Source organism: Heptranchias perlo, chromosome 2, assembly GCF_035084215.1.
Source record: "Heptranchias perlo isolate sHepPer1 chromosome 2, sHepPer1.hap1, whole genome shotgun sequence".
NCBI lineage: Eukaryota > Metazoa > Chordata > Chondrichthyes > Hexanchiformes > Hexanchidae > Heptranchias > Heptranchias perlo.
Window position 1 is genome coordinate 15,292,467 of NC_090326.1, and position 12,451 is coordinate 15,304,917.

Genomic DNA, 12,451 nt, shown 5'->3' on the forward strand with positions numbered 1-12,451 from the left:
GGGACTCTCCTCACACAGTATTCCCTGTTGAAGGGGACTCTCCTCACATGGCATTCCCTGTTGAAGGGGATTCTCCTCACACAGTATACCCTGTTGATGAGGACTCTCGTCACACAGTATTCCCTGTTGAAGGGGATTCTCCTCACACAGTATTCCCTGTTGAAGGGGAATCTCCTCACACATTATTCCCTGTTGAAGGGGACACTCCTCGCACAGAATTCCCTTTTGAAGGGCAGACTCCTCAAACAGAATTCCCTGTTGAAGGGGATGCCCCTCACACAGTATTCCCTGTTGAAGGGCACTCTCCTCCCACAGTATTCCCTGTTGAAGGGCAGACTCCTCACACAGAATTCCCTGTTGAAGGGGACGCCCCTCACACAGTATTCACTGTTGAAGGGGACTCTCCTCACACAGTATTCCCTGTTGAAGGGGACTCTCCTCACACAGTATTCCCTGTTGAAGGGGACTCTCCTCACACGGCATTCCCTGTTGAAGGGGATTCTCCTCACACAGTATTCCCGGTTGAAGAGGAGTTTCCTCAGAAACTATTCCCTGTTGAAGGTGACTCTCCTCACACGGCATTCCCTGTTGAAGGCGATTCTCCTCACAGAGTATTCCCTGTTGAAGGGGTGTCTCCTCACACAGTATTCCCTGTTAAAGGGGACACGCCTCACACAGTATGCCCTGTTGAAGTAGACTCTCCTCACACAGTATTCCCTGTTGAAGGGGACTCTACTCACACAATATTCCCTGTCTGAGGGGACTCTCCTCACACAGTATTCCCTGTTGAAGGTGATTCTACTCACACAGTATTCCCTGTTGAAGGGGATTCTCTTCACACAGTATTCCCTGTTTTAAGGGGACTCTCCTCACACAGTATTCCCTGTTGAAGGGGACTCTCCTCACATGGCATTCCGTGTTTGAAGGGGACTCACCTCACACCATATTCCCTGTTGAAGATGAATCTCCCCACACAGAATTTCCTGTTGAAGGGGACTCTCCTCCCACAGTATTCCCTGTTGAAGAGCAGACTCCTCACACAGAATTCCCTGTTGAAGGGGACGCCCCTCACACAGTATTCCCTGTTGAAGGCGACTCTCCTCACACAGTATTCCCTGTTGAAGGGGACTCTCCTCACACAATATTCCCTGTTGAAGGGGATTCTCCTCACATGGCATTCCCTGTTGAAGGGGATTCTCCTCACACAGTATTCCCTGTTGAAGAGGACTCTCCTCACACATTATTCCCTGTTGAAGGGGACTCGACTCACACATTATTCCCTGTCTAAGGGGACTCTCCTCACACAGTATTCCCTGTTGAAGGTGATTCTACTCACACAGTATTCCCTGTTGAAGGGGATTCTCTTCACACAGTATTCCCTGTTTAAAGGGGACTCTCCTCACACAGTATTCCCTGTTGAAGGGGTCTCTCCTTACACAAGATTCCATGTTGAAGGGGATTAACCTCACACAGTATTCCCTGTTGAAGGGGACTCTCCTCACACAGTATTCCCTGTTGAAGGGTCTCTCCTCACACAGTATTCCCTGTTGAAGGGGACTCTCCTCACACGGCAATCCCTGTTGAAGGGGATTCTTCTCACACAGTATTCCCTGTTGAAGGGGACTCTCCTCACACGGCATTCCCTGTTGAAGGAGAGTCTCCTCACACAGTATTCCATGTTGAAGGGGACTCTCCTCAAACAGTATACCCTGTTGATGAGGACTGTCCTCACACAGTATTCCCTTTTGAAGGGGACTCTCCTCACATGGCATTCCGTGTTGAAGGGGATTCTTCTCATACAGTATTCCCTGTTGAAGGGGATTCTCCTCACAAAGTATTCCCTGTTGAAGGGGACACTCCTCACACGGTATTCCCTGTAGAAGGAGAGTCTCCTCACACAGTATACCCTGTTGAAGGGGAATCTCCTCACAAAGTATTCCCTGTTGAAGGGGACACTCCTCGCACAGTATTCCCTTTTGAAGGGAACTCTCCTCCCACAGTATTCCCAGTTGACGGGCAGACTCCTCACACAGTATTCCCTGTTGAAGGGGACTCTCCACACAAAGTATTCCCTGTTGAAGGGGACTCTCCTCACACAGTATTCCCTGTTGCAGGGGATTCTCCTCACATGGCATTCCCTGTTGAAGGGGATTCTCCTCACACATTATTCCCTGTTGAAGGGGTGTCTCCTCACACAGTATTCCCTGTCAAAGGGAACACGCCTCACACTATGCCCTGTTGAAGGAGACTCTCCTCACACAATATTCCCTGTCCAAGGGGACTCTCCTCACACAGTATTCCCTGTTGAAGGTGATTCTACTCACACAGTATTCCCTGTTGAAGGGGATTCTCCTCACACAGTATTCCCTGTTGAAGGGGACTCTCCTCACACATTCTTCCCTGTTGAATGGGACTCTGCTCGCACAGTATTCCCCGTTGAAGGGGACTCTCCTCACACGGCATTCCCTGTGAAGGGGATTCTCCTCACACAGTATTCCCTGTTGAATGGGACTCCCCTCACACAGAATTCCCTGTTGAAGGGGACGCCCCTCACTCAGAATTCCCTGTTGAAGGGGACTCTCCTCCCACAGTACTCCCTGTTGAAGGGCATACTCCTCAAACGGAATTCCCTGTTGAAGGGGACTTTCCTCACATGGCATTCGGTGTTGAAGGGGACTCTCCTCAAACCGTATTCCCTGTTGAAGATGAATCTCACCACACAGTATTCCCTGTTGAAGGGGAATCTCCTCACACATTATTCCCTGTTGAAGGGGACACTCCTCGCACAGTATTCCCTTTTGAAGGGCAGACTCCTCAAACAGAATTCCCTGTTGAAGGGGACTCTCCTCACACAGTATTCCCTGTTGAAGGGGACTCACCTCACACGGCATTCCCTGTTGAAGGGGAATCTCCTCACACAGTATTCCCTGTTGAAGGGGAATCTCCTCACACAGTATTCCCTGTTGAAGGGGAATCTCCTCACACATTATTCCCTGTTGAAGGAGAGTCTCCTCACACAGAATTCCCTGTTGAAGGGGATTCTCCTCACAAAGTATTCCCTGTTGATGGGGACTCTCCTCACACATTATTCCATGTTGAAGAGTACTCTCCTCACACAGTATTCCCTGTTGAAGGGGACTCTCCTCCCACAGTTTTCCCTGTTGAAGGGCAGACTCCTCACACAGAATTCCCTGTTGAAGGGGACGCCCCTCACACAGTATTCCCTGTTGAAGGGGACTCTCCTCCCACAGTACTCCCTGTTGAAGGGCACACTCCTCAAACAGAATTCCCTGTTGAAGGGGACTTTCCTCACACAGTTTTCCCTGTTGAAGGGGACTCTCCTCACACAGTATTCCCTGTTGAAGGGCAGACTCCTCACAAAGTATTCCCTGTTGAAGGGGACTCTCCTCACACAGTATTCCCTGTTGAAGGGGACTCTCCTCACACGGCATTCCCTGTTGAAGGGGATTCTCCTCACACAGTATTCCCTGTTGAAGGGGACTCTCCTCACACAGTATTCCGTGTTGAAGGGGACTCTCCTCCCAAAGTTTTCCCTGTTGAAGGGGTGTCTCCTCACACAGTATTCCCTGTTAAAGGGGACACGCCTCACACAGTATGCCCTGTTGAAGGAGACTCTCCTCACACAGTATTCCCTGTTGAAGGGGACTCTACTCACACAATATTCCCTGTCTAAGGGGACTCTCCTCACACAGTATTCCCTGTTGAAGGTGATTCTACTCACACACTATTCCCTGTTGAAGGGGATTCTCCTCACACAGTATTCCCTGTTGAAGGGGACTCTCCTCACACAGTATTCCCTGTTGAAGGGGATTCTCCTCACACGGCATTCCCTGTTGAAGGGGATTCTCCTCACACAGTATTCCCGGTTGAAGAGGAGTTTCCTCAGAAACTATTGCCTGTTGAAGGGGACTCTCCTCACACGGCATTCCCTGTTGAAGGGGATTCTGCTCACACAGTATTCCCTGTTGAAGGGGTGTCTCCTCACACAGTATTCCCTGTTAAAGGGGACACGCCTCACACAGTATGCCCTGTTGAAGTAGACTCTCCTCACACAGTATTCCCTGTTGAAGGGGACTCTACTCACACAATATTCCCTGTCTAAGGGGACTCTCCTCACACAGTATTCCCTGTTGAAGGTGATTCTAGTCACACAGTATTCCCTGTTGAAGGGGATTCTCTTCACACAGTATTCCCTGTTTAAAGGGGACTCTCCTCACACAGTATTCCCTGTTGAAGGGGACTCTCCTCACACAAGATTCCATGTTGAAGGGGACTCTCCTCACACGGCATTCCCTGTTGAAGATGAATCTCCCCACACAGAATTTCCTGTTGAAGGGGACTCTCCTCGCACAGTATTCCCTGTTGAAGGGCAGACTCATCACACAGAATTCCCTGTTGAAGGGGACTCTCCTCACAAAGTATTCCCTGTTGAAGGGGACTCTCCTCACACAGTATTCCCTGTTGAAGGGGACTCTCCTCACATGGCATTCCCTGTTGAAGGGGACTCTCCTCTCACAGTATTCCCTGTTGAAGGGGACTCTCCTCACACGGCATTCCCTGTTGAAGGGGATTCTCCTCACACAGTATTCCCTGTTGAAGAGGACTCTCCTCACACATTATTCCCTGTTGAAGGGGACTCGACTCACACATTATTCCCTGTCTAAGGGGACTCTCCACACACAGTATTCCCTGTTGAAGGTGATTCTACTCACACAGTATTCCCTGTTGAAGGGGATTCTCTTCACACAGTATTCCCTGTTTAAAGGGGACTCTCCTCACACAGTATTCCCTGTTGAAGGGGTCTCTCCTTACACAAGATTCCATGTTGAAGGGTATTATCCTCACACAGTATTCCCTGTTGAAGGGGACTCTCCTCACACAGTATTCCCGGTTGAAGGGGACTCTCCTCACACAGTATTCCCTGTTGAAGAGGACTCTCCTCACACGGCATTCCCTGTTGAAGGGGATTCTTCTCACACGGCATTCCCTGTTGAAGGAGAGTCTCCTCACACAGTATTCCATGTTGAAGGGGACTCTCCTCATACATTATACCCTGTTGATGAGGACTCTCCTCACACTGTATTCCCTGTTGAAGGGGACTCTCCTCAAACCGTATTCCCTGTTGAAGATGAATCTCACCACACAGTATTCCCTGTTGAAGGGGAATCTCCTCACACAGTATTCCCTGTTGAAGGGGAATCTCCTCACACAGTATTCCCTGTTGAAGGGGATTCTCCTCACACAGTATTCCCTGTTGAAGAGGACTCTCCTCACACAGTATTCCCTGTTGAAGAGGACTCTGCACACACAGTATTCCATGTTGAAGGGGATTCTCCTCACACAGTATTCCCTGTTGAAGGGGACTCTCCTCCCTCAGTATTCCCTGTTGACGTGGACTCTCCTCGCACAGTATTCCATGTTGAAGGGCAGACTCCTCACACAGAATTCTCTGATGAAGGCGACGCCCCTCACACAGTATTCCCTATTGAAGAGGAGTTTCCTCACACACTATTCCCAGTTCAAGGGGACTCTCCTCACACAGTATTCCCTTTTGAAGGGGACTCTCCTCACACAGTATTCCCTGTTAAAGGTTACTCTCCTCACACAGTATTCCCTGTTGAAGGGGATTCTCCTCACACAGTATTCTCTGTTGAAGGGGATTCTCCTCACACAGTATTCCCTGTTGAAGGGGACTCTCCTCACACAGTATTCCCTGTTGAAGGGGACTCTCCTCACACAGTATTCCCTGTTGAAGGGGACTCTCCTCACACGGCATTCCCTGTTGAAGGGGATTCTCCTCACACAGTATTCCCTGTTGAAGTGGACTCTCCTCACACGGCATTCCCTGTTGAAGGAGAGTCTCCTCACACAGTATTCCCTGTTGAAGGGGACTCTCCTCACAAAGTATTCCCTGTTGAAGGGGACTCTCCTGACACAGTATTCCCTGTCTCAGGGGACTCTCCTCACACAGTATTCCCTGTTGAAGGTGATTCTACTCACACAGTATTCCCTGTTGAAGGGGATTCTCCTCACACGGCATTCCCTGTTGAAGGGGATTCTCCTCACACATTATTCCCTGTTGAAGGGGTGTCTCCTCACACAGTATTCCCTGTTAAAGGGAACACGCCACACACAGTATGCCCTGTTGAAGGAGACTCTCCTCACACAATATTCCCTGTCTCAGGGGACTCTCCTCACACAGTATTCCCTGTTGAAGGTGATTCTACTCACACAGTATTCCCTGTTGAAGGGGATTCTCCTCACACAGTATTCCCTGTTGAAGGGGACTCTCCTCACACATTATTCCCTGTTGAATGGGACTCTCCTCGCACAGTATTCCCTGTTGAAGGGGACTCTCCTCACACGGCATTCCCTGTTGAAGGGGATTCTCCTCACACAGTATTCCCTGTTAAATGGGACGCCCCTCACAAAGTATTCCCTGTTGAAGGGGACTCTCCTCACACAGTATTCCCTGTTGAAGGGGACTCTCCTCACATGGCATTCCCTGTTGAAGGGGATTCTCCTCACACAGTATACCCTGTTGATGAGGACTCTCCTCACACAGTATTCCCTGTTGAAGGGGACTCTCCTCACATGGCATTCCCTGTTGAAGGCGACTCTCCTCACATGGCATTCCCTGTTGAAGGGGATTCTCCTCACACAGTATTCCCTGTTGAAGGGGATTCTCCTCACACAGTATAAAATGTTGATGAGGACTCTCCTCACACAGTATTCCCTGTTGAAGGGGACTTTCCTCACATGGCATTCCGTGTTGAAGGGGACTCTTCTCAAACCGTATTCCCTGTTGAAGATGAATCTCACCACACAGTATTCCCTGTTGAAGGGGAATCTCCTCACACAGTATTCTCTGTTGAAGGGGAATCTCCTCACACATTATTCCCTGTTGAAGGGGACACTCCTCGCACAGTATTCCCTTTTGAAGTCGATTCTCCTCCCACATTATTCCCTGTTGAAGCGGAGTCTCCTCCCACATTAATCCCTGTTGAAGGGGTCTCTCCTCAAACAGTATTCCCTGTTGAAGATGAATCTCACCACACAGTATTCCCTGTTGAAGGGGAATCTCCTCATACAGTATTCCCTGTTGAAGGGGAATCTTCTCACGCATTATTCCCTGTTGAAGGGGACTCTCCTGGCACAGTATTCCCTGTTGAAGGGGATTCTCCTCACATGGCATTCCCCGTTGAAGGGGATTCTCCTCACACAGTTTTCCCTGTTGAAGGGCAGACTCCTCACACAGAATTCCCTGTTGAAGGGGACGCCCCTCACACAGTATTCCCTTTTGAAGGGGACTCTCCTCCCACAGTACTCCCTGTTGAAGGGAATACTCCTCAAACAGAATTCCCTGTTGAAGGGGACTTTCCTCACACAGTTTTCCCTGTTGAAGGGGACTCTCCTCACACAGTATTCCCTGTTGAAGGGCAGACTCCTCACAAAGTATTCCCTGTTGAAGGGGACTCTCCTCACACAGTATTCCCTGTTGAAGATGAATCTCACCACACAGTATTCCCTGTTGAAGGGGAATCTCCTCATATATTATTCCCTGTTGAAGGGGAATCTTCTCACACATTATTCCCTGTTGAAGGGGACTCTTCTCGCACAGTATTCCCTGTTGAAGGGGATTCTCCTCACATGGCATTCCCCGTTGAAGGGGATTCTCCTCACACAGTATTCCCTGTTGAATGGGACTCTCCTCCCACAGTTTTCCCTGTTGAAGGGCAGACTCCTCACACAGAATTCCCTGTTGAAGGGGACGCCCCTCACACAGTATTCCCTTTTGAAGGGGACTCTCCTCCCACAGTACTCCCTGTTGAAGGGAATACTCCTCAAACAGAATTCCCTGTTGAAGGGGACTCTCCTCCCACAGTATTCCCTGTTGAAGGGCAGACTCCTCACACAGAATTCCCTGTTGAAGGGGACGCCCCTCACACAGTATTCCCTGTTGAAGGGGACTCTCCTCACACAGTATTCCCTGTTGAAGGGGACTCTCCTCACACAGTATTCCCTGTTGAAGGGGACTCTCCTCACACGGCATTCCCTGTTGAAGGGGATTCTCCTCACACAGTATTCCCTGTTGAAGAGGACTCTCCTCACACAGTATTCCCTGTTGAAGAGGACTCTCCTCACACAGTATTCCCTGTTGAAGGGGACTCACCTCACACGGCATTCCCTGTTGAAGGGGATTCTCCTCACACAGTATTCCCTGTTGAAGGGGACTCTCCTCACACGGCATTCCCTGTTGAAGGAGAGTCTCCTCACACAGTATTCCCTGTTGAAGGGGTCTCTCCTCAAACAGTATTCCCTGTTGAATGAGAGTCTCCTCACACAGTATTCCCTGTTGAAGGGGAGTTTCCTCACACAGTATTCCCTTTTGAAGGGGACTCTCCACACACACTTTTCCCTGTTGAAGCAGATTCTCCTCCCACAGTATTCCCTCTTGAAGGGGAGTTTCCTCACACACTTTTCCCTGTTGAAGAGGACTCTCCTCACACAGTATTCCCTCTTCAACGGGTCTCTCCTCACACAGTATTCTCTGTTGAAGGGGAGTTCCCTCCTACATTATTCCCTGTTGAAGTGGACTCTCCTCACACAGTATTTCCTGTTTAACGGGACTCTCCTCACACAGTATTCCCTTTTGAAGGGGATTCTCCTCACACAGTATTCCGTGCTGAATGGGATTCTCCAAACACAGTATTCCCTGTTGAAGGGAATTCTCCACACACAGTATTCCTTGTTGAAGGGGACTCTCCTCACACAGTATTCCCGGTTGAAGTGGACTCTCCTCCCACACTATTCCCTGTTGAAGGGTCTCTCCTCACACAGTATTCCCTGTTGAAGGGGTCTCTCCTCATACAGTATTCCCGGTTGACGGAGAGTCTCCTCACACAGCATTCCCCGTTGAAGGGGTATCTCCTCACACAGTATTCCCTGTTGAAGGTGATTCTCCTCACACAGTATTCTCTGTTGAAAATGATTCTGCTCACACAGTATTCCCGGTTGAAGGGGTCTCTCCTCATACAGTATTCCCGGTTGACGGTGAGTCTCCTCACACAGCATTCCCCGTTGAAGGGGTATCTCCTCACACAGTATTTCCTGTTGAAGGGGACTCTCCTCACACAGTATTCCCTGTTGAAGGGGACTCTCCTCACACAGTATTCCCTGTTGAAGGGGACTCTCCTCACACAGTATTCCCTGTTGAAGGGGACTCTCCTCACACAGTATTCCCTGTTGAAGAGGACTCTCCTCACACAGTATTCCCTGTTGAAGGGGACTCTCCTCACACAGTATTCCCTGTTGAAGAGGACTCTCCTCACACAGTATTCCCTGTTGAAGGGGACTCTCCTCACACAGTATTCCCTGTTGAAGGGGATTCTCCTCACACATTACTCCTTGGTGTGAGAGAATCTCCTCATTCCGTACACCTTCTTGTGTCTGCAGTTTTTCTGCTGCTTGATGGAGCAGCAAATCCTGACGGTCACCTTCTGTGGTATCTGACTCCCCTCACCCTTCTCTCCTTTTCACTGCTTCCTTCTGCAATATATTCAGCAAAGTGAGACTCACCAGTGCATCATGTCACTTTGTGGACTAAAGCAGTCGAGTAGTTCCGTTCAACACTAGCCCGTTTCTTCACTTATACCTGACACGTTAGGCTGTATTTTCCGTTGCAGATGCTGATTGAGCTATTGTGCATTTCCGGCTTTTTCTGCTTTTATTTCCATTAAATATTTTCTGCTCCGTTACTGTATGCAAATAATTGCAGGTGGTCAGGCCACCTGCTCCAAGTCGGCAGGATCTGCTTTCAATGCGCACGTCAGGCTCCAATGGCATTATCGGGGCCCAATCTGCTATTTTAACCGAATGCCTGAGCGGGTGGGGTGCTGGGGGATGGGTTGGCAGTGCTGGCGTCCCTACCAGGCCGAACCTGCCGGGAGCTAGATCGAGGGCCAGAAGAGGCCCAGCATAAAACAAAGAGATGAAGCAGTGCAGGACCAACAGCACACACTAGAAACAGCAGTGCACGTGCTAAGAGAAACTCCCTGGGCCAACGGTGCATATTTTCTTCGATTTCTTGGAGTTTCTGATTAATTCTGCACTGCACCAGGATAGGAAACACTCCAAGGAATACACGTCAGCTTTTATCTTCGGCTTTTTTCCAAAGAGTGTTTGTAGCCTCTTTTAAAAGAATTGTGTACTGCAGATGCCCAACTCCAATGGTGTTGGTAAAAATGAAAATAATCTGGGACCAAAATGAAATGATAGCAGTCATTTCCTGCCCTGTCCCCTTTACACTGTTTCCATCTCCCCTGGATATGTTAGAATGTGACCTGTGACCATTTGGATGAGAACGTACATCGTTCAAACCTAAATCCAATTTTACACCAAAGATAGTGTTAACTCAAACAAATGAAGTGTCAGCAGTTTAAAAAAAAAGAATTTCCTGTAACGGACGGCAAGTTCCAACCTATTTCCAGATAACAAAGATAAACCCAAATTAAACTGGAACAGCCCTGTTCTGTTCTAATACCACTGGCTCCCTCCAGCTCTGTTGAACTCAGGAGGATAGTCGAGCTGACCTCGGTGTTAACCTTGAGGATTCCACTCGTGAATATGTCAAGAACATGGGGCCGATTTTAAGTGCTCCTGCCCACTGTACCCTGGGCGTTGGGGCTGAAAATGGGATGGTCCATTGCTGCCCCGTTTACGCTGATACTTTGACGCTGCCCGCTTGTGTAGGGTCCTGAGCTGGGTGGTCGGATTAAGAATTTATGCCGCGCCTTTCACAACCTCAGGATGTCCCAAAGCGTTTCACAGCCAATGAAATACTTTCGAAGTGTAGTCACTGTTGTAATGTAGGAAACGTGGCAGCCAATTTACACAAAGCAAGGTCCCACAAACAGCAATGAGATAGTGATCAGATTATCTGTTGTTAGGCGTTGGTCGAGGAATAAATATTGGCCAGGACACCAGGGACAACTCTACTACGTGTCTTCCAATAGTGCGGTGGGATCTTTTGCGTCCACCTACGAGGGTCTCAGTTTAACATCTCATCCAAAAGGCAGCACCTCCAACTGCGCAGCACTCCCTCAGGACTGCACTGGGAGCGTCGGCCTAGGTTTTACCCTCATCTCTGGTGTGGGACTTGAACCCATGACCTCTGGCACAGAAGGCAAGAGTGCTGCCACTGACACCTGCCTCTACATACCTGTTTCAGGTGGGAGGCCACTTTTAAAATGCAAATTGGGGTCCTTTGACATAAATAGGAACAATTTTGCAATTTCGAGGTGCAAAATGAGCGTGGTGTGCGCTCGGAAAAATTTGTACCATCTTGGAGCGACCGAACCAGAGGTCCTTAAGGAGTCCGCTGGAAGCTGCTCAAAAAGTGGCCTGCAGAAAATTTTATCTTTTATTTTTGTGGGGCCGGAAGGGGCAGGAAGGCTTCTCCAATACTCTGGCCGACTGCCACCATTGTCTGCAGCCCCCCTGGGTTCGCCTCCCCCCTCCCCCCTCTTTATTCTCCAACTGTCGACCGGCTGACTTGCTGCCCTCCCCCAACCGGTGAGCTGTCTCGAAGTGCCAGTTTGGCGTGCACAGCTCGCCTGGGCCTCACCATGGTTACAATGGGCTGGCGGTAGGCGAGTTCATCCTTTAACGCCCGCTGTCCATTCCCTCTCCACTGACTCCATTCCTCTCCCTGGTCACTATCTGAGGCTAAACCAGACTGTTTGCAACCTCGCCATCCTATTTAATCCTTCTGACCCCATATCCTCTCCATCACAAACACTGCCTAATTCCACCTCTAGAACATCGCCCATCTCCACCCCTGCCTCAAGTCATCTGCTGCTGAAACCCTCATCTACGCCTTTGTTACCTCTAGACTCGACCATTCCAATGCTCTCCTGGTCAGCCTCCCATCTTCTAACCCTTGTAAACTTCAGCTCATCCAAAACTCTGCTGCCCGTATCCTAACTCGCACCAAATCCTGTTCACCCATCACCCCTGTGCTCACTGACCTACATTGGCTCCTGGTCCCTGAATGCCTCCATTTTTAAAATTCTCATCTTTGTTTTCAAATCCCCGCATGGCCTCACCCCCCACATCTCTGTAACCTTCTCCAACCCTACAATCCTCCAAGAACTCTGCGTTTCTCCAATTCTGGCCTCTTGAGCCTCCCCGATTTTAATCGTTCACCATTGGCGGCCGTGCCTTCAGCTGCCTAGGCCCTAAGCTCTGGAATTCCCTCCCTAAACCTCTCCACCTCTCTCTCCCCCTTTAAGTCGCTCCTTAAAAGTTGACCTGTCCTAATATTTTGTTTTGTGGCACGGTGTCAAATTTTGTCTGATAGCGCTCCTGTGAAGTATCTTAGGACGTTTGACTATGTTAAAGGCGTTATTTAAATGCAAGTTGTTTTTGT